Source organism: Macrobrachium nipponense, chromosome 30 (genome assembly GCF_015104395.2).
Source record: "Macrobrachium nipponense isolate FS-2020 chromosome 30, ASM1510439v2, whole genome shotgun sequence".
NCBI classification, from domain to species: Eukaryota; Metazoa; Arthropoda; class Malacostraca; order Decapoda; family Palaemonidae; genus Macrobrachium; species Macrobrachium nipponense.
This window is the reverse complement of record NC_087218.1, coordinates 4,575,261-4,600,014: the sequence shown is the minus strand read 5'-3', so window position 1 is coordinate 4,600,014 and position 24,754 is coordinate 4,575,261. Positions and strand designations below refer to the sequence as shown.

General features: G+C 36.6%; 2 long non-coding RNA genes across 3 annotated transcripts in view; one reads left to right on the top strand and one right to left on the bottom strand.

Annotated features, from left to right (window-relative positions):
* The window catches only part of LOC135202237 (uncharacterized), a 200,435-nt gene that overhangs the window by 68,951 nt on the left and 106,730 nt on the right, over window positions 1–24,754 (top strand). The gene's annotated exons all lie outside the window — the stretch shown is intronic.
* LOC135202238 (uncharacterized) overlaps window positions 605–24,754 on the bottom strand; it is a 362,178-nt gene continuing 338,028 nt past the window's right edge. For both annotated transcript variants that reach the window (XR_010311693.1, XR_010311694.1), the window contains exons 2-3: window positions 18,712–18,858; window positions 605–706 (exon numbers count right to left, since the gene is read on the bottom strand). This is a non-coding gene — a long non-coding RNA (uncharacterized LOC135202238). The remainder of the gene's footprint in view (window positions 707–18,711; window positions 18,859–24,754) is intronic.

Here is a 24,754-nt window from a genome sequence, read left to right as displayed (position 1 = left end):
TTTTCCGTCAGTCCGTCCGTCCGTCTCTCCGCTGCCGAAAGTTACTGCTTTGAATTTGAGTATTTTAGTATTTTTCAGTTTTGTTTACAATTTCAAATTTGATTAAGGTAATCATCCATAGCCCAAGAAAACAGACAATTAGTAAATTTGAAGAAATTAAGCTTTCGGCATTGCTTATAGCATTATATATATATATATATATATATATATATATATATATATATATATATATATATTATATACATATATATATATATATATATATATATATATATATATATATACGGTGTGTGTGTGTACTATATAATGTGTGTTTATGCAGTTAATATCAAGGAAGTTAAAGAAAAAAAACATATGTAACAGCACCCCTATGAATGATAGCCAGGAGCCGCCACTGCATATTAGGTCCGAATCAGCCAATCATATGAAGGCCCGAATAAGCCTGGATATGGGTCCGAATGAGGCAAGGTCCGAATAAGCCTGTTCCCACAAAAGCTAACGTTAAATTGTGAATAAACAACCAAAAATACTGTAGGAAACTGCAATTTCTATTACTTATATTAAACAACGCAAATATAACGTCATAAATGAAATATAATGCTTACGATTCCGGTCATATCGTCGAGCAAAGTCGAACAACTAGCGGGAGCTTTGGACAACAGGTTAGCTGAAGGCGCTGTCCGCTGAGCGGCTGGCTGAATGTGAACTGTCAAAGAACGTGAAGACATTGTTTACATCCGGTAAGTCCCTGAGAAGCTGATGAATCAGCCAATCAGAACGGAGTTTGGCCAAATGTTCGATTCTGATTGGCTGATTCCTGATGCAGTCGTCGCCACGCCCACCTCAAGACAGAACGGAGAGTAGGTGAAAGAATAGAGTAAAAACGAAAACTAAATTTTTCTTTTCTTTTCTTTTTTAAATAACTTATTTGAAGTTTTATAACTTAATTTATAATGTCAGGATTTGCCAGAATAATTCATGAGTCGATTTACCCACCTAGTTTTCTTTCCAGGCCTTTTTTTTTTCTGGTTTTATTATACGAATATAAAAAGCAAAAAAAAGTTAGTATGTAATTGTGACTAACTTCGTTGGCAAAGGTCCAAATTTGGAGCACAACTACACCCACCCCGCCATCCTACCCCCTCTATCCAACAGACCTGGCTGGCTACGAGACATCATTGTCTTGTATGTGGGATAGTACCTACATGTGACATCACACGACAGCATATTATACACTAGTACTACCCAAGATCTAGTACCTACCTACATAACTAGACATCCTATCACAGTACATTCACTTTCAATGGAATGAGAGGTTTTAAAACGCCCCCTAAAACATTGCAATAAGTAACGGAAACTCAAAAAAAAAATCTTGAATAAATACTTGGCAAATATAAAATACAGAACACATCATCATACACTGCAATTAATGAACAAATGTGGCGAATAAATTGTGGTAAATGTGTTGAAACTGAGTCAGCTGTCTTTTCACACCCACTCAACAGGAATTAAATTCTTCTTGAAAAGAGAGATAGAGAGAGAGAGAGAGAGAGAGCACAGATCAGTTCAATTTTGGACCTATAATTTCAGTGAGTATTAAAAAAAAAGAGCAACAAAAGATGGAAATTGGTCGGAAGTTACAGACAAGACAGTTCAATCGATGACTATTTTTCTGGGAGATTGCTTGAACAGTAATTTAACAGTCATTTAAGAGTCAATAATATATAATGATAATGATAAATACGATGCAAATACAAAGGAAAGCTGAAAAATGTGCAACACTATTGCCAAAAATCGTGAAAATAAAGATAAAAAAAGATCTCTGATGACAGGATTCCCGCTCGACTCGGGGAGATTTAAATTGAAATAATTCGATTGCCACTCGAGACTACTACTACTACTACTACTCCTCCTCCTTCTCCTCCTCTCTTAAGGATACTCAAAGCAGTTGCACAGTAACTTGCACTATAAAATTATCGTTAAGAAAGGGTGGATGGTAGCAAGATGGAAGACAGAAAAAAATCATCTGCCCTCAAGCTCACAATGATTTCATTGCTAGTTATCTTCCCGTTAATAATTTTCTCTACAAAATCTATAGAATTAACAATGTGTAATTTGGATGTTTCCAACTAGAGGGCACAACATTTTTCGCTGAATATTTTGAAAGTTTATATGAACTCGCTGCACTTATAATAATAGGTCTCACAGGGTAGCCAGGCTTGTGTTTTAAGTAAACCATACAGATAATACGGCAGTTTTGCATTTGTAGTACGGAATTCCTTAATTCACCCCTTGGGCTTTGTTTGTTGAAATACGCATTTACGTTACCTTATGGATTTGACGTCAGGTTTTTCATATATGTGTTTGAGTCATCCAGTAGCAGTGAGTTCGTCTTGTCTATATAATCACATGTAAATAAACTCTGATGATGTCACAAGTTTATTTACATGTGTCCCAGTAGATGATGTCTTACAATTTCTAAATGTTGAATTGAGTAAATACAGTTTTACTTGACCTAATGGAATAATTATAAGATTAATTAGACTGTATAGTTGGTACATGTTTAACATATAATGAGAGCTACTATCGTCAGAAATTTGGAATTATATGCAAATGGGTAGTTGCCTATCACTGGTTGTTATATATATATATATATATATATATATATATATATATATATATATATATATATATATCATATATACATATATATGGAATTTTTTCAAAAACGGCACTGCCAGTGCTATTTTACCTGATAACTTTTATTGGTTTCGATATTTAGACGACTCACTTGCAATATGGGACACTCATCACAATATTGATGGCATTCTACAAGAAATAAATGATTTTGTACCAAGCATAAAGTTCACTCTGGAGAAAGAAAGTAATGGCTGTATTCATTTCTTTGATACGTGTGTCGTTAGAAAGGATGCAGAATTAAAAGTGAAAATTTACGGGAAACCAACAAATAACATTTTGATTATTCGTGCTCAATCTTTCCATACTAGAACCATCAAACAATCTACAATCCGTGCCATGCTTTTAAGAGCACTGTTGCCATTAAAAAAAACGGATACAATTATAAAAACGTTCTAGAATGTCTTAGATTATGACCTAAATCTTTTTTTATTCTGATGCTAAACCAACTAGAGCAACCCAACGTATATTAATAAAAGAAAGTATATACAGAAATAGGTATGTATTGGGCAAGTCATTTAAAAACATTTATTCTCATTTTACGCGTAGTTACTTGGAATTTTAGTATATACAGATAAATAGGCAAGTGAAATGAGTATGTATATACATAGCAAATTCAAGTATGTAATATAATAAAATATAAAAAAAAATGTCTAGAATCTATGGTGGTTAAGTATTGTTACAAGAAATACAATAATACTCTCATCAGATGAAATTCTGAATGTAATTCTCTTAAAACTGTAAAATATTGTATATTTTCTCTAATAAAAGATAAATAAAAACCCTTTGAAAACATTGTACATCCTTTGGAAGTGCTGGGTTTGGCTTTGGTATTTTCTCTCCCAAAAACACAATAGGCAACAATCTTATAAGAAATAGTCCTTAATATGATGAAGGCATTTATAATATCAGATCCCATGTTCATGTAAGAAGTACAACTATACTGGACAGTCGAAAAAGGAACTTGAGGTGCCAAAAAAACAGTCAGCAAAAATATAGTATTAGGAGAAATATATAGTAGCAATGCCATTAATGTCCATAATCAATAATGTAATGACGCCATTTTTGTTGAATGAATTGTTTTAACATATTTTTGGGTTTTGAAACCTTCGAACTGGTTGTAAATCTTATTTAATGAATAGGTTGTTACAGTCACTGATTTTCCTGTATGTCAATGACCAATGTTTATCTAACTGCTTATTTTTATTTTTCTGTTTCTTATATTTTACTTTGAATGTACTGCAAACAGCTACAAGGAATTTCTGCTTTTCTGTTCCACTGTGGACTATGACCTCATATATCTATCTTCGAGAAAAAGGAAGATAAAATTTCATACACACACACACACACACACACACACACACACACACACACATATATATATATATATATATATATATATATATATATATATATATATATATATATGAGACATGAGAGGTGAAGTACTAGTACTATAGGTCTAGTAAGGATTTTCATTTCCATTCCATTCTTGACCCTTCGTGTCTAATCCAATATATGTGATCCAATTAATTAAGCCATTAATTTTGAGAGAAAGAAAGAGAGAGAGAGATCTAACGCCCTATATCAACAGTGAAACCGTAAAGTTGACCATCTAATAATACATTATCGCGGCATGTCGCTACCTTCAACAGGGTGTGAGACCAGACAGACACAGACACACACACGCACGTACGTACAGAAAAGACACACGTACACACACTTAATTGACTGCGAGAGAGAGAGTCAAGAAATGGCTCGCCATTTCTCATACATACATATTCATTCCCAAGAGATTATAATAATTACAGAAATAAGAGTTGTAGCAGTACAACATTTTCCCCAACCCCACCCCCCAAAACGCTTTCCTCTCTCAATGCATCAGTGCTTCGTCTATGTGATATTATATAGGCTTGAAAGATTATATATACGGTCTAATATGCCATTGAATACAAGTACTTTTTCACCCTTACATACGACGTTACGTACTCTATCCTCAGTCCTTTCAACTTCAAATCTGATCTCGCGTTTCTATTGGCTGATTTGGCTCGACGATGCTCATATATATATCCTTTTGTCATAAGGAATATAATTGAGTTTCTTAAATTAATCATCATAAAATAACGTATAAATTTGTTGTGAGATTTAACAAGCCTTGTACAAAGACCTCTCTTTCAACTCTCAAATATAGTTACTTCTGTCAACAGTGAATCTGAACGTGAAATAACAGACTCACTCTCTCTCTCATAATATATATATATATATATATATATATATATATTATATATATATATTATATATATATATATATATATATAGATGTGTGTGTGTGTTGTGTTATTCAGTAGCAGCGACACTTCAACTTAACTTTTTCATTTACAAGAACAGTTTCTCCCGAGGAGAATTTCAGACGACAGGAACACACACTCACTCACTCACTTGTGCTCTCTCTCTCCTCTCTCTCTCTCTCAACAACACACAACACCTAGAGTTAAACGGGAAAAATCTCAGATCAAATTCACTCTTTTCAAGAGTAGCAAAAATAACAGATTTCACAGAACTCATAGACTACAAAGTAAAACCAAAGTTTCCCGCTATTAGATTTGATGGAGTGGACTAATGAACAATGAAAAGAAATGACGAAGAACAGAGGAATGAAAGCTGAGAATGAGGGTAGTACTACTGAGTAACCACCCTGATGCTAAGAACAGGATAATATCGAAAGGACTCCATCCACAGAGGACACAGTGGAGAATGGCTTTGGTCTCGAAGGTCATCCAAATGACCTCATGTCAAAGGCGAAATTTGCTCGCCTTTGATGATGCAGAAACAAACCACATTTCAGGACATTAATGACCACAAATAGCTACGTACTCAGCTCCTACAATCCCTGGCAACCTGTTCTTGATGTTGGCAACATATCCCAAGAACGGGGATGCATACTTAGCAGAGATCTTGATGAAGCAGAACAGTGGGGTCCCGGTCAGAATAACGTTTGGCAGAAGCAGGCAGGACCCTCTTAATGCAGAAACATCCCCCTCCCCCTCCCGCCCCCAAGGCGGATCCAGAGACTAGCGCCAAAACCTAGTATAATCTCCCAAGTTCGTTGACAAGGCTGTCAAAAAAAAAAAAAAATACAATTTACTTTGGAAAAGACATGAAAATGTCCTAAAGAGAAGATAAAACGGGTAGGTCTGGCTTTCTTAAATATGTAGAAATCACTAGTCATTACTTTCCTGAACAATGTACTACTGCTAGGAAATGAGGTGTTAACGACAACTATATAGATAGTGGGAAAATGAATCCATGCATCGACAAATGCCCCAAATTAATTGGCACAGAAAATAGGCGTCCTTTCCTTCATTTGACTGACTTTGCAAAACTGCTGCTGCCAATGTCACTGACGCAGACAATGGACAAATCTCGAATCAAAATATGTAAAACGCAGTTAACAAAAAAAATATACCACACCAAATAATATCAAAACAGGCATTCTAACCCTTTTCCTGGACGGGAATAATAAAACATTCAAGAATAACAAGACGACATCAAGACAGTTTTGCGTCTCATTTCCATTAATATCGCCAGATTGCATTTTCATTCCTTGTTAAACTAACTGCCTCTCTCAACCCATGCATACAAATAAGTGTGTGTGTATGGTGGGGTTTGTTCAATATGAATAGGTTTCACCTTCTGAATAATAATAATAACAACGTCTATCTATCTATCTATATGCACACCTTTCGACCTTCAGCACAATGACAGGTGTGATCTACTACACAGACCATAATATTGTCAAAGTTAGGCAACCTGTTTGTGTGAGAGAGAGAGAGAGAGGAGAGAAAGGGGGGGGGGCGCGGGGGGGGGGGGAGGGGGAATCTACAACCCATGGGATAAGGGGTTTAGTTCTCGTAAAATGCGAGAGAAAGTTAGAGTACAGGGGAGGGTTGGGGGAGCGACCAATGCCTGGCTGCAGCTGAGCAGAGGAGGAGCTAGGTACGGGCCCTCCGGGGCGGGGGGTTAGTTGTGGTGCCAGTGGGTCCCGTTTGGCTATGAGAGTTTCAACATATGACTTAATACTTCCAGTTCTTTTCATATTATTCCTACTTATTGAATGGAGCAAACTTTTCCTTTCTGTATATATTCTTCCGAAGGAATCCATAATGCTTTCTGCCCAGATAACCAAGGACAGGATAGGTGAGGGATCTTGACCAAAGGTTTGCCATAGCCTACTAGCTACTTATAGGCTACCCAAATACTATCTGACCCTCAACATGCCTGCTCCTGCACGATACCTGTAGGTGGTATTTCACCAAACTTTTGTTTTCCCCAATACACAAACCTGTCTGTTCCCTCCTGTGCCCTCCCATTACGGTTAGACTGGGTAAAGGAAGTGGTAGATGGGTTCACCCCAAATACTTCTTCCAACAGAAATTGGATGTGAAATTCGAGGTCACGAAACTTCAAAAGTTTTAACATATCTAGAACTGCATCACCTCTACCTGGGTATTTACCCCTAACCTGTACGTATGTTTGGAATGGATTTACTTAGGTAATATATAAAAATGAGTAAGATTGGAATGGAATATACCGAATACCTAATTACGACTTGAAAAGTAACAAGTTGTTTTTAAAATGGCCGGTCCGGCTTCTTGTTGCTACGATCACGAGGCTGAACCGGCTTCTTCTAGATTCCAACCAACTTTACACTTGTAATAGGCTACTCACGGGATATATATATATTGACGCCTTCCTTGTTCATACCTCCATAATCGAATTTTTTATCCTAACCGGCCAATTTTGCGTCGGTAACGACCTCCAGCTGTTTCTGGTACAAGGAAGGTCTCTTCACGGCCAATGGGGCGGGGCGACTGAGTTAAACTTTGAAGCGACGGAACTGTCACGGAAGGAAGGAAACGGTTCAAAAAGATTGTTTACATCCGGTAAGTCTTATGGGGTAGATTAATCTGGATGAATCAGCCAATCAGAACGCAGCACGAAAAAAAGCTCGATTGTGGTTGGCTGATTTCTGCAGCTTCTCACCCTCTATAAATAGACCGGGACTTGTTCGAAGTTTTACAATTGAATTTTAAAAGTTGGGAATCTAATAATAATAATAATCGCAATATGACCAAGATTAATTAAGTAATAGAGAGAGAGAGAGAGAGAGAGAGAGAGAGAGAGAGAGATACTGGAGCATAGTACCTATTACGTGAGCACAGATCAGTCAAATTATAGGTGGAGAAAAAGATTTGATTCTCTCTGTCTCTCTCTTGCTTCTCTCTGTCTCTCGTACTCAAATATACCCTCTGTCTCAAGCACATACATAGATGCTCTCTCTCTCTCTCTCTCTCTCTCTCTGTAGATTTACCACAATGAAAAGTCTCTCGCTCTCATACGCACAGTCTCTAAGCACATACACAAACGCACACGTTTTTTCTCTCTCTCTCCCTTTCAAACTTCAGTGCTTCAAAACACCAATCATGTCATCCGCGTTCGTATCGTTGCACCGGATTCAAACTTACTTTTAAAACAAAAATCTCAATGTCTTACACACCTTCGAAATCAAGTATAAATTCTATCTACGATAGCATTATCTAACTTCTGCCGACTTTGGTTAATTTTAGACGTTCAGTAACTTCCTTTAATATTAATATATATTAAGGAAATGTTCTTTGTCCTTCCAAGGTTTCGGAAGCATATCACTCACTCACTCACTCACTGCAATGTCAGTTGGGCCAAGTCATCGTATGATCATAGCTAGGCTGAAGCTTCGCTGAATCAAAGTTTATTTCTTATATAAATATATATATATATATATATATATATATATATATATATATATATATATATATATAGATATATGCCATATGGGTAAGGTAGGGGTTTTGATTAATAATATATTGTCCATGTGTTCCCTGTGACCTATGGAATGTGGAGAACAGTGAAGGAGTGACGACCCGAGAGTAGCTGATGAATGAGTTTCTGGGGATGGCGTGAGATAAAAATGCTTAGTTCGACAAGTCAATGCACGACAGTTTTATGAACTCTTCTCAAAGTGCCTTTGTGAAACTGGATGCAGCTAGAACCGTGAGGTGCTATCGAACTGTGTGTTCATATGTGCGTGTGCGCCTCTTTCTGTTAAAAGTGTCATACCCAAGCCTATGGGAGGATTTTGACAAGAGGGCTTCAAGTCACAGGCAAGATGCCGTGGCATTCGCCGGGAGTTTGTTATTAACAGTGTTTTAGTGTCCGGTTGTTTGGGTAAGTGTTGAAGTGCTTTAGCCAAAGAGTGGCTTATTATCTGTTTGACATTTTTGTGATGATATCCAATATTTAAACCTCTGTCTGTCAATCTTGTGTGTGTACTTACCGGGATGTGTTCTGTATCTTTGAAACAGACGGATCTGGAATGCCGGGGGGACAAAGAATTCCCAGAGGGGTGTAGACTTTTTGGTGACTAGACATTGTACCATTTTTTTGGGTTAGTCTGTAAGACTGGATTGCTTGATTGATTGATTGATTTATTCTTGTTAATAAACGTTAATGTTATGATGCAACTTTCTCATTTTCATTACCTGTTAGAATGGAGAGAAATAGGTGGAGAGAGAGAGAGAGAGAGAGGGATTGCCGAGAGAGAGAGAGAGAGAGAGGCTATGTGTGTAATGTTGTGTGTGGTTTGCCTCCGTTTCGTGTCACGCTTACCTTATGAATAATGGGGGGAGAATCCCCCCAGTTACAGTGGTGGCAAGCGGTTAAGAGGGGGTATAAAAGTTTTCTTTCTTTTTTATGCCTAGGAACGCCAATGTAGAGATGGGTGGCCAGTTAGAAAATAAAAGGGGTTTTGGCTTAGCGATAGTTTTCGAACGACAAAGCTTTGTGGGATTGTGGAAAATCGTTAACCTGTTAGTTTTCAGTTACTTAGTGAGAAAAAATGAGAAAATATCTGTCTGTTAACTGTGCTAAAGGGAGGGAAGGATTTTATTGGACTCAGCATTTTTCCCAGGGAGTCAGCCTAGAAGCAGTGAGCGCACCCAGTATGACATTTGCTTGTGCAATGACGAGTGTGTTCCGAGATACCCGTGCGGCGGTTGTTGTTAGTATCACTGCCGCGTTTTACGAGAATTTCGAGTTCTTTTTGTTCCCGTTATGGAGTGGTGAGTGTTAACTATTGTTTTGAAGGAGAGGGTTTTTGTTTAAATATTTCAGGGTTATGGGATTGGTTCAAGAGGTCAACAATTTTTCTTGTTTTTGCCCCATAGTGACGTGTTTTCTTTATTTGCACGTGTTTATAATAGACGTATTTGTCTTTGTTTTAAACACATGAGAGTGTATAGAGATGTGTTTTTTGCATGTGAACTGTGCTTAGATAAGCATACTTGGCTTAGAGACACAGCGGCCACAATTTTACGGGCTCAGCACATTTCTGCAGAGAGGCGCGTTGCATTGCGAGGGTACTGGCATCCCTCGGGGGGATAGTTGCATGGAGGGTACTACTGGCCTCCCTCGAGAGATGGTGCAGGGGAGGGCATTGCGAGATGGGTACTAGTGTATACCTTGGGAGGGGGTCCTCAGACACTGTTCAAGGGGAGATGGGGGTACGACTGTGTATGCCTCGGGCTGTTCTGTCGCTTGACTGAGGGGTTGTTCTCAGGGGGGGAGAAACCTTTTTTTTTTTCTCATTGGGGTGAACTCCTTTTTTTTTCTTTGTGTTGGGGATGGATTTGCCCTTGACATTGGATGCTAAGATATCAGCTGATTGATTAGTTGATGAAGTGAAACGCCCGTAGAGTCTTTTTTTTTAGAAAAGAGATTTTTTTTCCCCACTTGGAGGAAGAGGAAAGGAAATAAAGAGAGAATTGAAATGCATTGTATGGGAGTATGTTTTACTTGTGCCTTGAAAGACACAAATATAAGGGGGATACACAGATTATTTTTTTTATTGTGTTGGAGAAATTACTTTGAAATGCCGATGATTGGTGTTGTATCTGTGTTGTGTGGCAATGGTGTTATGTCATGGTGTATGCTAGAGAAATTGTATATCATAGGATTCAGCAATACAGTGTATACTATTTGAATTTCACTTTTACTTGAAATTATTGCAAGAGAATTATTGCTATGGAGAGATATTATTATTATTAATAATTATTATACTTGAGATGTGTCACAGGAGGTTTGCTTAAGTATAATTATCATTACGGGAGAATTGTTTTACGAGAGATTTTGAGATATTTCATGGGAGATTAGTTGATAATTATTACAGATGATTATTCAGGGAGAATTATTACGATGAATTAATGGGAGAAGTCTTGTGTTAATTAATTGTTGAGTTTTTGTAACTTTGGAGAATATTTCAGTGATTCAGGGGGATGAGTTTTGCTGAATCTTGATGAATCTGGCTGAATCTTGGTGAATTGTGTTGAATCTTGCTGAACTTTTGCTGAATTTTTGGAGAATGGACAAGCATTAACATTGGTGATATTTTTTGTACTGATACTGATGATTTTGATTATAGCAATTTTTTTTCTGATACTGATTTTTTTTATACTAATACATGGGCGTTTTAATGCTGTCAAGGGTGGTAAATTCTTTTTTTGAATTTGGGAGGAACTAACAACACATTTATTTATTTTTTTTTCCTTTTTTTTATGAGTTCAGCAGATAATTGCTTGACATCTGGTGAGTTACAGGAGATAGTGAACAAGGCTGTTGATTTTTCTTTTCTCCTTTTTTGGAAGTTAGCCATAGCTGACAAGTTTTTTTTACCATGGGTGAATTTGAGTTTATTTTTTCTCTCCAGTTAGTGTGAATATTATCTCAGTTCATGACTTAGAGTCATTGTTCGGGAACGTGTTTGTGTTTCAGCTATTTGATGCTATAGAGAAATATATGGGAGAATTTCTTGCATGTTTTGAATGCATACGTAATGGCACTACATTTTTTCTCTGGATATTTATGTTCCAGAAATTGTGAGTTTTCTTGCACAATACCTTCGTTGTATTTGTGACAACTTTGTGAGAGATAGGGAACTTGGTTAAGTTTTCTAGTGGCTTATGTCGTAGTGCATATGGAGAAGTCTTGGCTAAGACACTTTGAATTTGGAGTTCTGTTATAATGAGTTGTGGCACATTGGTGATTTTTTCTAGAATCTTCTAGACAGTTTTTATTTGCCGAGTTTTTGCCCTTTTTTTTAGCAGTTATGCTAAATGGAGAGAGTTCTTATAGTTTTTGACTATAACATTGAGTTATTCTCTGGAGAATTGGAGTTATGATTTGAGATATAATATATGGGAGATATATTTTTTTGGCCATTTTTGATATTTGCCAATAGTGGTATGAGCTATGTTTAGTTCAATTATTTTGCAGCCATCTTTGTTGCAAATGGAGACACATATTTGGAGATTATGGGGCAATATTTGGGAGTATGTGAGTTAGTTGCCTTGAGTGCACATTTTTTTGGAGATATATTTTTGGAGCCTTGTTTTGTTCCACATGGAGTATTGGGGAAATAGAGGTAAATATTTTGTATTTGCCGAAATAGAGGTGATTATTCTCTATTCTTGGAGTGGTGTTTTTTTTTATTGACATGTGGCTAATGGAGAAATAAGAGAGAATAATATGGGGTTGGTTTTTAACCAAATGGAGGAAATATTTTTATAACCGGAGTGGTGTTATTATTAATATGGTGTCTCATAATGGAGCTGGAATTAATCTTGGGCGGGTGACCCTTTTTTTTGTGGTTATGGGAGTTTCTTTTCGAGACAAGAGAAGATTTCTGTGGTTCTCTTTTTTGGTTTCGTGACTATTTAGAGGCGAATGGCATTACTGCATTACGAGTCATTTGGAGATGGGTGCATTTTTTATGTTCACAAGTGTGTTATTTTTGGAGAAATATAATTTGGGTAAAGTCATGTTGAGAGAATGAGTCTTTGAGACAGTCTTTGATCACATTAGTCATATCCTGGAGTTAATTCTGTGAAATGTGTCTGTTAGACGTTTTTTTGAGAATCATGAGTTTCCAAACTTATGTGTCTGACTAGACAATTTTTGTGCTGTTGTTTGAGCATGCGTCCGCAGGCAATTTTTCTGCTGACAAGCGATGTGATGAGCCGTGTGCTGACTTTTTTCCTCTGATGATGATAGATCAGAATTTTTGCAATATCTGGAAATGTTGACAATAGCATTTCACGAAAGCGCATGTGTGAGAGTTTGCTTTCTGGCAAATTCCATAAATTTACATGGAGCATTTCTTGGGGAAAACGCGGGAGTTATGCATATTATACATGTATTATGTATTTTGTGATTGGGGGAAATCCTCTTGTGATTATCCTTTTTTTTATTATTTTTCTTCCTTTTCCTTGAGAGATGTAATTGGGGGATTGAGCTTAAGTAGCATTTCTTTTTTGGACGGGAGATTTGATTTTACCGGGAGATGTAATTTTTCGGGGGTTGTTACTTAAGTAAAGGGAGTTTGACATTAAGTCTCATTGTAATTAATTATTGAGCAGTAAAGGGGTTTTTGCTGTTAAAAGTTGGAGATTTTTACTGATTTTGTGGGTTGTTTAAATATCAGAGCTTGAGAGAACATTTTTTGGGTCTGGGTGTGTTACGTGATTCTTTTTTTTTTTTCTTCGAGTTCATTGCGATTTTTATCTTTTCTTTTTTTTTTCTTGTGAGCACATTCGAGTTTGAAATGTTAGTGCAGAATTCCGTGGAGTTGCTGTGATTTCTGAGTTGTGTGTGTGCTGATGTGTGAGTTTGGAGAATTGAGTTGGAGAACTAGAACTTGATGTTTCTTTTCCTTTGAGAGTTGTGATAATGACTTATGATTTAGTAATCATATTAAAGGGAGTTAATTGGGAGACGTTCAGTTGGTATTTCTGACTTTTTGAGATCATTGTTTGATAGAAGTAGTATGTCTGGGTTAATTTTCTTAGATTGACCAGTGACTTGACTGACATACTAACACCAAAAGTCGTTCCCCGACACCAGCAAGACGTTCACCAGCCGTGAAGAGAGTACTGCTGTCGTGTTGCCCAGGGTGATTACAAGAATTTCCACGTGGGTGATCGCGAGAATTCTACAGCGTGTTTTTTGGGGATCTGCAGAAGCCGTGAGAAGTCTTCTACGATGAGGGAGGCATTCCGTCTTCCTACAGCTGCTACAGTCTGCTACAGGTGCAGCTACTTGCAGACAAGCAAAGAGGGATATTCAAGAATCCTAATGCAGAAAATATGAGAGAAAATGCGTCTTGTGTTATTGGGAGATTAAAGCGTGATAAGACTTTATTTTATAATGCCAGAGACGTGCAGTTTTACTTATATTTTATTTTAAGCCGGCCAGTGTTTTGTGTTATAAGCAATTTTGCTAGGCGGGGGCTAGCATATAAGGTGGCCGAGCTATCTGTAAGGCCTAGGGTTTTTAATTAATAATATATTGTCCATGTGTTCCCTGTGACCTATGGAATGTGGAGAACAGTGCAGGAGTGACGACCCGAGAGTAGCTGATGAATGAGTTTCTGGGGATGGCGTGAGATAAAAATGCTTAGTTCGACAAGTCAATGCACGACAGTTTTATGAACTCTTCTCAAAGTGCCTTTGTGAAACTGGATGCAGCTAGAACCGTGAGGTGCTATCGAACTGTGTGTTCGTATGTGCGTGTGCGCCTCTTTCTGTTAAAAGTGTCATACCCAAGCCTATGGGAGGATTTTGACAAGAGGGCTTCAAGTCACAGGCAAGATGCCGTGGCATTTGCCGGGAGTTTGTTATTAACAGTGTTTTAGTGTCCGGTTGTTTGGGTAAGTGTTGAAGTGCTTTAGCCAAAGAGTGGCTTATTATCTGTTTGACATTTTTGTGATGATATCCAATATTTAAACCTCTGTCTGTCAATCTTGTGTGTGTACTTACCGGGATGTGTTCTGTATCTTTGAAACAGACGGATCTGGAATGCCGGGGGGACAAAGAATTCCCAGAGGGGTGTAGACTTTTTGGTGACTAGACATTGTACCGTTTTTTGGGTTAGTCTGTAAGACTGGATTGCTTGATTGATTGATTGATTTATTCTTGTTAATAAACGTTAATGTTATGATGCAACTTTCTCATTTTCATTACCTGTTAGAATGGAGAGAAAGAGGTGGAGAGAGAGAGAGAGAGAGGGATTGCCGAGAGAGAGAGAGGAGAGAGGCTGTGTGTGTAATGTTGTGTGTGGTTTGGCCTCCCGTTTCCCGTCGTCACGCTTACCTTATGAATAATGGGGGGAGAATCCCCCAGTTACATATATATATATATATATATATATATATATATATATATATATATATATATATATATATATATATATATATATATAGAGAGCTGATTCAATACAGTTTGAATATGCCTTTCCGTGATAGTCTGAAGTCCCGTGAAACCGTTATATGTCCGTATGTGTAACAAAACAAGTCAACCGCCAAAGACGTTACAAGTTGGTGTGGCTTGGGCAGTTCAAAAGTGTCATGCTCTCTATATCCCTTCTGATTGGCCCTTGTGTCTAAGGAGCCAGAATAACCAATCAGCTTCTGCATAATGATGCCATCTGAAAGGGGGCATTTGAAAACAGGCCGCACGACCGGTGCCAGATCAGTTCGTTAGCGGGTCCCCATACTGCACAGACAAACTGGGTCGAGAGTGCCCCAGTGCCCTTGCAGTCCCGTTCCCCGTCGGCCGCCACACAAAGACGTGCGTCACCACGAGTATCAATAAGTCTAACCTGCCGTCCCGATTTGTGAATTACATAGTTAACGAAATAATAGTTAAAGGCCACCTGTGTAGTTAAGCAAAATACACCTGTGTTAAACGTTCCCTCGATTATTATTTTTTGCATGACCTCCATTGGATGCACGTAAACTTATTTCTCTCCTGTTTTTTCCTTCATATCCCGAACCCACAAATGACCGAGATCAGGTCATATATTGCCAGTCGGAATCAGTTTGCGCATTATACCTAGACCACAAATTTAATCCTTCCACCGTCCAGTGGCGATATTCCATAATGTAGGCAGCAAAAGTTCTTTGCAGCTTCCCTTCTGCCTCTAGCTGCAACCTCTTTTATTTCTCTTACTGTACCTCTATACATATTCTTTCTTCTATCTTGCCATCCACCCTCTCCTAACAATAAAAATTCATGCCACAAACTTCCAATACAAGTAAATGGACAAGAAGTCGAAAGGTCTGGCAGCACTCCATAAATTATATTATATTATATTATATTATATTATATTAGATGATATTATAGTATATGTATATATATATATTATATATATATATATATATATATATAAATATTATATATATATATATATATATATATATATATATATATATATATTAAGACTCAGGAGGGTCCACGATACACATGTTGTTAAAAAGGCCAATTTTACCAAGTTTATTAACCAAAAAACGTTTCGCACTACTCAGTGCATCATCAGTCTGTTAAAAGTAAAAGACACAATAAAATACATTATTAACATAAAAGGAATTCACAAAGTAATTAAAATTTACAAGTTAAAACAATAAAAGGTAAAAGCATAAAAAGTACATAAAACAGAAAACAAAAAGAGACTACCAAAACACCAACCGTCCATAAGCAGGAGAGAAGAGGGAATGACATACAATGGCGTCCAAGGTCAGACGACAACTATGCCAGATACAAAGTTGCTGAAGAAGTATTACCATTGAGAGAGGGAACCAGTCTTTTAATATATAATGTTTCTAAAGTTGTTAAGTGGTTTTGGGTCCCTTACATAACCAATTATTGAGAAGTGTTTGTTTCAGGACTTCTGTTTTACATAAGGCGGCATGATTTCTAATATTAGAAAATTCTGGCTGCTTGATTCTTTGGCCAGTGCGAAAGCTAAAACCCAAATGGCTGCAATATCTGACTTGCAGTAACCTCCGCGTCGATCCAATGTAAGAGCCCGGATATCCAGGGCATGTGAATTTATAAACCACATTGGATCGCATGAAGGGCTGCAGGCGATCTTTGAAATTAAAAAATGATCCTGCTGTACATGGGTTGTTGAAGATAAGTTTTACGTTAAGACAGGGGATTTCTTGTTCAATTATTCGTGTGAGATTTAAGGAGAATTTAGAGTCAGACATATACGGGATTGAGGCATAGAATAATTTTTTGGGAACATCAAAGTTGACTGTTGGAGGTTTTGTAAAAATTGTGTTAATAAACTTATTGGTGATTTTATGAATATTTCTTGTGGCAGGAGTTTATCTTGAAAAAGTGAATAAAAAGACTATTTCTTTGTGGAATATTTGCCAAGTTGAAGAATATTTTAGAGCTCTATGGGACCAAAGGTGTAGATGGTATTAAGTTTGTAAGAATATTGACAAGAAGCTATAGTAGTTATTGGCTAAGCCTGGTATATGTCCGCTTTCTATTAAACAGAAGGAGTTGAACTCAGAATTATGTCTTGTCACATAATATCTAAAAAAGGAAGACTACTTTCGCTCTCTACCTCCATGGTAAATTGAATGTTTGGATGGAGTTGATTAATATATTCTAAGAATAAGAACATTGCCAAGAGTGCTGGAACAAAACAAAAGTGTCATCAACATATCTGCGATAAAAAGACGGTTTAAAATTACGATTACACTGATTTAAAAATTTCGTTTCAAGGTCAGACATTAAAAAGTTAGCAAAAATGGGGCCCAGAGGCGACCCCATAGCAACTCCATCGACCTGCGAATAGAGTTGCTTATTAAAAATGAACATTGAATCTTACACTGCAAGTTCAAGTAGTTGTTTAAAGATTGCTCTGTTAAAACCATGAAAACTGTATCTTCGCTAATAAAAACCTTATCTAGAATAATATTGATAGTTTCATTAAGTGGGACATTAGTGAGAGACTCTACATCAAAACTTACCATGTAATAGTCTCCATCTTGGTTGGTAATTTGCTGTTGGAATTCGTACCAATTTTTTAAAGAAAATTCATTGCTACTATATTCAGAAAGTAAACCGGCTAAAAATTTGTAGATAGAGACGAAGGACTATTATAGGCAGCCATAATGGGTCTAGAGGTATATTAGGCTTGTGAATTTTGGGTTGGCCATACAAACAATACTGAAAGAAGAGCCAGTCACAAATAGTTGTTGATATGTAGTCTCGTTGATAATATTTTCAGTAAAGGGTCCGAATAGGACCGAAAGTACTTGGCTATCTCGCTTTTTTCATTTTTTCCTTCGTGGCAAAAAACCTTTATTTATACATAGCATCACGTTTTATATACTTCGTGATCAAGTTATTCATATATATATATATATATATATATATATATATATATATCTATCTATCTCTATATCTATATCTATCTATCTATCTATCTATCTATCATATATATATATATATATATATATATATATATATATATATATATATATATCTAATCTATATCTATATCTATCTATCTATATCTTATCTATATCTATATATATATATATACTATATATATATATTTAGGCAATAGGAACTGGATGTGCTTTCAGAGAGAGAGAGAGAAGTGTAGGTAATATAAATTTAATACGCTTTGAGAGAGAGAGAGTCAGTCCTGGAGTACCTACGGAAGTGCAACAATATTTTATTTTTCGACCCAGATTATTTGTACCCGATGCAATGTTTAGTTAGATCACGGCCATGCACTAAACACGCGTTCACTTCAAAATCAAAAACTTGCACAGAGGCCATTATAGTCCTCCCTAGGTATTTAACGAATGGTTGTGGATTAAGAGGGAGGGGGAGGGGTCACAGATGGGGTTGTGTGTGTGTGTGTGTGTGTGTGTGTGTGTGAGAGAGAGAGAGAGAGAGAGAGAGAGGAGAGAGAGAGAGAGAGAGTCATTATTTACAAAATTGCTGAAGTACGCTTGTTCGATATACAAACGCTTGTGGCCAAGAGAGAGAGAGAGAGAGAATTATAGATGTCGTGTTTTTTTTCCCCCAAAAAATGTAGTGCTATAAAAACACTCACCTATGAGGAAAAATGAATGATGAAACATTTAATGTCTATGCGATGTCTCCTCTAAGGAGGATGGACTAATTATAACAAGTCTCTGAGACATCCTCATCCTTGTAACTCTCCACTCGAGGCATCAGCAGCAGAAGCAGCAGCAGCGCCCTACAAAGAAAACAACGCAGATGAATAATGCGAAAAAGAAACACATCCAAATGCACAAATAAAAACAAACGCAATAAATACTAAGCTGGATTATTATTAGAGAGCAAACATACACACACACACAAAGCAGATGATTCAGAGAACAAAGGCTGTCTGTGAAGTTTTATTGAATGTTTACCGAGTGTTTGAGGTATTTAGTGAGTTTAGTGTTTTATGAGTGTTTAGTGTATAGTGAGTGTTGGGTATTCAGTGAGTGTTTAGTGTTATTGAGTGTGAATGTATGTTAAGTCTGTGTGTTTAGTGGGTGTAAGTGCATTGTGAATGTTAGTGTTTAGTGATTGTACATTACTGTTTGGTTAGCGCTCAGTGACTGTATGCAAAGAAAGTCCTGTAATTTACAGGAACCAAGTCCTTAGGACATGTTTTTGTAGTTAATTTTTCTCTGTGAAATTGGGTCCGGTAATAACAATAGTAATAATAATAATAATAATAATAACTAATAATATCAGTAACACTCATAATGATAACAACAGTAGAAATAATAGTAGTAATGATAGTAATAAAATAATAATAGTAAAAAAGATAAAAATGATAATAGCAAAAATATTAATAATAATAGTGATGAAGTATATTACTGAGAGTTGGACTGAGACCTTTCAATATGGCCGCCCGAAGTCACACACTCGGCAGGGAGCTTGACTGCTTTATTGCCACTCCAGTGATTGACGCTCTATGCAACAGAACCAAACAAGACGAATTCCAACATTCTTCATCGTCAGTTTTATTATGATTATGATTATTATTATTATTATTGTTCCCAAATGCTATATACAGCACGTGAACATTCGTAGTCCATGAAATACTTGTCACTTGCTACAAATCATCTTCATTTGTTGATAATTATTTTCCCATTTTTACTTTTATTTTTAAATCGTGTTGCCTATGTACCTGTAGAATAGATTTGAAGATAATATCCTCCTGCCTGGTATACGGGTAGTTTCACCTCTCTCTCTCTCTCTCTCTCTCTCTCATTTCTTTTCTCCAACAAGGCTTTTATTATTATTATTATCATTAATTACTATTCCTCCCTTTTGTCTCCTTTCGAATGGAAGGTTCCGAAGGAATCATTTATAATAATAATAATATCTGCGATGACACTAAACCGCCAGAATGCGAGGCATGGCGGGGAATAGGTGATATAGGCCTAGTGCTCCTCCTCTCGCCAGTGACCCAAAAGGCTTTAGATTCTCATATTCATTCCATTCTTGACCCTCGTGCCCCATCCTGAGTCAATATATATGACCATATTAATTAATCCATTGTTTTTTTCCATTTTTTCAATCTAGGTTACGAGAGAGAGAGAGAGAGAGAGAGAGAGAGAGAGAGAGAGAGAGAGAGATACTGGCTCTTAAAACCTTTCAGATTCTTGCCATTACGCCCAAGGAAAGCTGCTTCCTGATATGCTTTAATCATCATTCATTGAAACGTAATTCTAATAATAATTATTATTTATCTATTTATTAAGCCTAAAACCGACATGACAGAACGCACACCTTTGAAAGCACACAGCCGGACCGTATGAAACTGTTCCGGAGGTTGAAACTGTTGTGCTGTTTGAAACTGTTCTATAGTCATAACTGTTGTACCCTATATCCACTTTCGTGTTTGAAGATTTATTGTTAGACCTAAATATATGCACGTGTATTTATGTGTGTGTGGGTAAGTGTAGGTGTAGGGAAGGTGTTCAGGAGGTGTTGTAGTAGGACCCAGGGGTGGGGGGGAAAGGGAGTCTGAGCAGGCACCTGTAGAGCGATTCAAAATTCAAATCCACTGCAGCCGTGATAACGTCTTCCGTTCCCCTGTGTCTTAATGCTGACTGGCTGCGACTTCGATTTTAACTACAGCCTACAAACCCTGGCAAAATGGAATATTTAATTTCTTACAGTGACTAGTAATCCAATTTAGTGCAAGTAACTATATTTCCCATCACTTGCACTCACGAGAGTGCAATGATCACTACTTCAATGAAGCTGAAGTCGGGATGGAAGCCTTGAGCGCGAACGCAGTTGTCATGTGCATCGCACTACGGTATACGAGTCTCCCTCACCCTCTCTCTCTCTCTCTCTCTCTCTCTCTCTCTCTCTCTCTCTCTCTCTCTCTCTCTAAAACACTGTTAAGCCTATAGTAAATGTTGAAATTTATGCATATTATAATAAACTCCAGCAGATATGAAGTAGATTTATTTATTATACATAATAATAATAAGAGTTCAGACGTGAATTATGTATATGTATGTCTGAATGTAAGATTAGACGTCTACGACGATCTTAGACTTCTTTTCATCGGATTCAGATCTTTCATTAACGACATTGATTTCTATGTTGATTCAGTTTAGTTGCTTATAACCGACTGTTATAGACAGTCATAGTCTCTCTCCCAGCTTGTCATTAACCAGCGTCTGTCTGCCTGCTGTTCCATCCACGTGATGTTGCCTGCACGAAGAGCAAGAGCCCGTGCAACATATATAAGGCCTTCTGGGTCTATAAACTAAAGTCCACGTATTTTTCAGGCTCATGACTCGCTAGTCGACTGTTGAAGGTCGCAGATGGGGGTGGGCAAATGGCATAGGTAATAAAAAAAAAAAAATAACCGGCTATTCAGATGTGGCAAGACCCGAATCTTGGGAGGACGCAAAACCTAGACCTATGACGACAGACCATGTTTCATATATTTGATGATTACTTGGTTCAATGTAAACCGGGCTTTGGTATATAATAATATATATATATATCCTAATATATATATATGATATATATATAGATAGGCTAGAATTAGATAGATAGATAGATAGCTAGATAGATAGATAGGAATATTATAGGTTAGAAGCCAGGTTATATAGTACGAATGTGAAAGTGACCTCTGGGTTGAGTAATCTATGGAGCCAGCCGCTTTCAGAGGAGCCGGATTAGTAGTATCAAAGAGAAATATCATAATGAATCATAAAAAGTTAAAGGAGAGTTCAGAGAGAGGGATATAGTCTCTCTCTCTCTCTCTCTCTCTCTCTCTCTCTCTCTCTCTCTCTCTCTCATTAGAATAATGCGTGAAAAAAGGTTTTCCTTTCTTCCTCCCTCCAGCTTTTGAAATCCATCAACGGAAAATTGTTACACTTAAACAGTTATTGTAATTGTAAACGATAACATTGTTCGTAAGTTCCGAATTACAACAAAATATGTTTGTGACTTAATAATAAAATGAGTCGTGATTCATACGTTTACATTTTTTTTTATGAAAAGCGAAGGAGAAATTGGTGGGGGAGGAGGAAGTGGCTGTGTGGTGGTGGTGGTGGTTTTGGTTCTGAATGCAAGCAGGCATAAAGTCTCTCTCACTCTCTGTGTATCAGTCTCGTAGACTCTCTCTCTATCCCCCTCTTTGTTTCTTAAGTGAGCCCCCTCTCTGTATCAGTCTCTCTGTCTCTGTCTCGTAGTCTCTTTCTCTCTCAGTGACTTTATCTCTCTCTCTCACTCTGTCTCTTAGTGACTCTTCTCTCTCTCTCTCTCTCTGACTTCTCTTAGTGACTCTCTCTCTCTCTCTCTCTCTCTCGACGGATGGACTCTAACTAGTCTTTCAGACATGCTAATCCTTAACTCGCACTGCACTCCGTCCCTTAGTGACACACACTCTCTCTCTCTCTCTCTCTCTCTCTCGTTGCATGCAGAAAGGCCTATAAGAAGCTTCTGTTATTAATGATGTTTTACTACTAAGGATGAGATGGATATGAAACCAATGAGTCATGATGACTCTGAATCCATAATATGAACTCTAAAACCTAAACTATGTTGTACTGAGAGAGAGAGAGAGAGAGAGAGAGAGAGAGAGAGAGGGCGCAAAGTAGAACTGTGGATTCATTCTCACTGTGAATCATCGATGCCTGAACTTATACTTAATCTCTCCGAATGATCCCTTTTCCTTTCCTTCCTTTTTATCAGAATTCCCTTCGTCCTTTTTATCCGTTCCGATGCTTATCCCCCCCCCCCCCCCCCCCGCCCCCCCCCCCCCGCTCTCTCTCTCTCTCTCTCTCTCTCTTCTTCTTCTTCTCATAATTCCTGAGTATCATTATATTCTTGATTGCGGATTCTGTAGCACATGAAAGCCGCCCACCAGTCCACCCTCCAATAAACAGACAAGAATGCTGTTAAACGTTTCTGAAAAGATGCTTATGAAAATGCTGCTCGAAAATGCTGTTAAAATATGCTGTTCGAAAAGGCCGTTGAAATGCTGTTCTGATGCTGTCCGAAAATGTCAAAAGTGCAGTTCCAAAATGCTGTTTAAAGATGGTGTTCGAAAATGCTGCTTAGAAAGATGCTGTTAAAAACGCTGTTTGAAAGTGCTGTTAGATTGTGTTAAAACGCTGTTTGAAGGTACTGTTAAAAGATGCTGTTAAAAACGGTGTTTGAAGGTGCTGTTAAAAATGCTATTTGAAGGTGCTGTTAAAAACTCTTGCTAGTGCTGTTAAAAATGCACTTCGAAGCGCTGTTCAAATGCTGTTTGAGTGTACTGTTAAAAGATGCTGTTAAAACGTCGTTTGAAAGTGCTGTTAAAAACGCTGTTAGAAAATGGGGGGGTAGGGTGTAGGTGGGGTATGGGCTCAACATTCAGCCCTATTTGAAGGTGTTGCTGACTACGTTTATAAAATGAATAAATAAATGACTATAATTCGATGAAACTGCTTCCTAATCTCTCTCTCTCTCTCTTTCTCTCTCTCTCTCTCTCTCATGGTAATGTATTAACAGTGATCAGAGACACTGATGAAAATATCCAAAATGTATGGTTGCAAATATATATATATATATATATATATATATATATATATATATATATATATATATTATATATATATATATATATATTTATATACATATATATATATATATATATATATATATATATATATATATATATATATACGATATATATATATATATATGTATATATATATATATATATATATATATATATATATATATATATATATATATATATGTATATATATAAATATATATATATATAATATATATATATATATATATATATATATATACATATACACACACATATATATATATATATATATATATATATATATATAAATATATATATATATATATATATATATATATATATATATATATATATATATGTATATATATGTATATATTATATATATATATATATATATATATATAGATATATATATATATATGTATATATATATATATATATATATATATATATATATATATATATATATATATATATATATACATATACATATATATATATATATATGTATATATATATGTCTATATATATAATTATATATATATATATATATATAATATATTATATATACATTACATATGCGTGTGTGAACTAAAGAATTCTACGCTTCCCTCATCAAATAAGCATAAAATCCCTTTTTCTTTCATTCTTAATTCTTTAAAATCAATTTCTTTTGTGCTATTATAATCTGTGACTGAAATATCAAAATTTCCAGCTGACTTTTCAGTTCCTTTACCGACGGAGACTATTTATTGACTCACTTTTCAAGTCGTCTCCATTTGCCATGATTTCTGCTGAAGCCGTCAAAGTCTTCAGGAGAAGCCTTCAGTCGCTCCAAGTCCTTCCTAAATGAGGCTCCGCCAGGAATCTGAAAAAAAAATGCATCGAAGCCGAAATGAGGATTCGGGGAATTCCTGGAACTCTAGCGGCATTTTCTAATTCTGACGTTTTGAACGGGTGGCGGGGGAAGAAAGGCAACCATGTTTGCTCTTAGTACAGTTAACATTGTTATGAAAAACTTATTGGCTCTGATCCCTACCGGATCAGTGATACTACT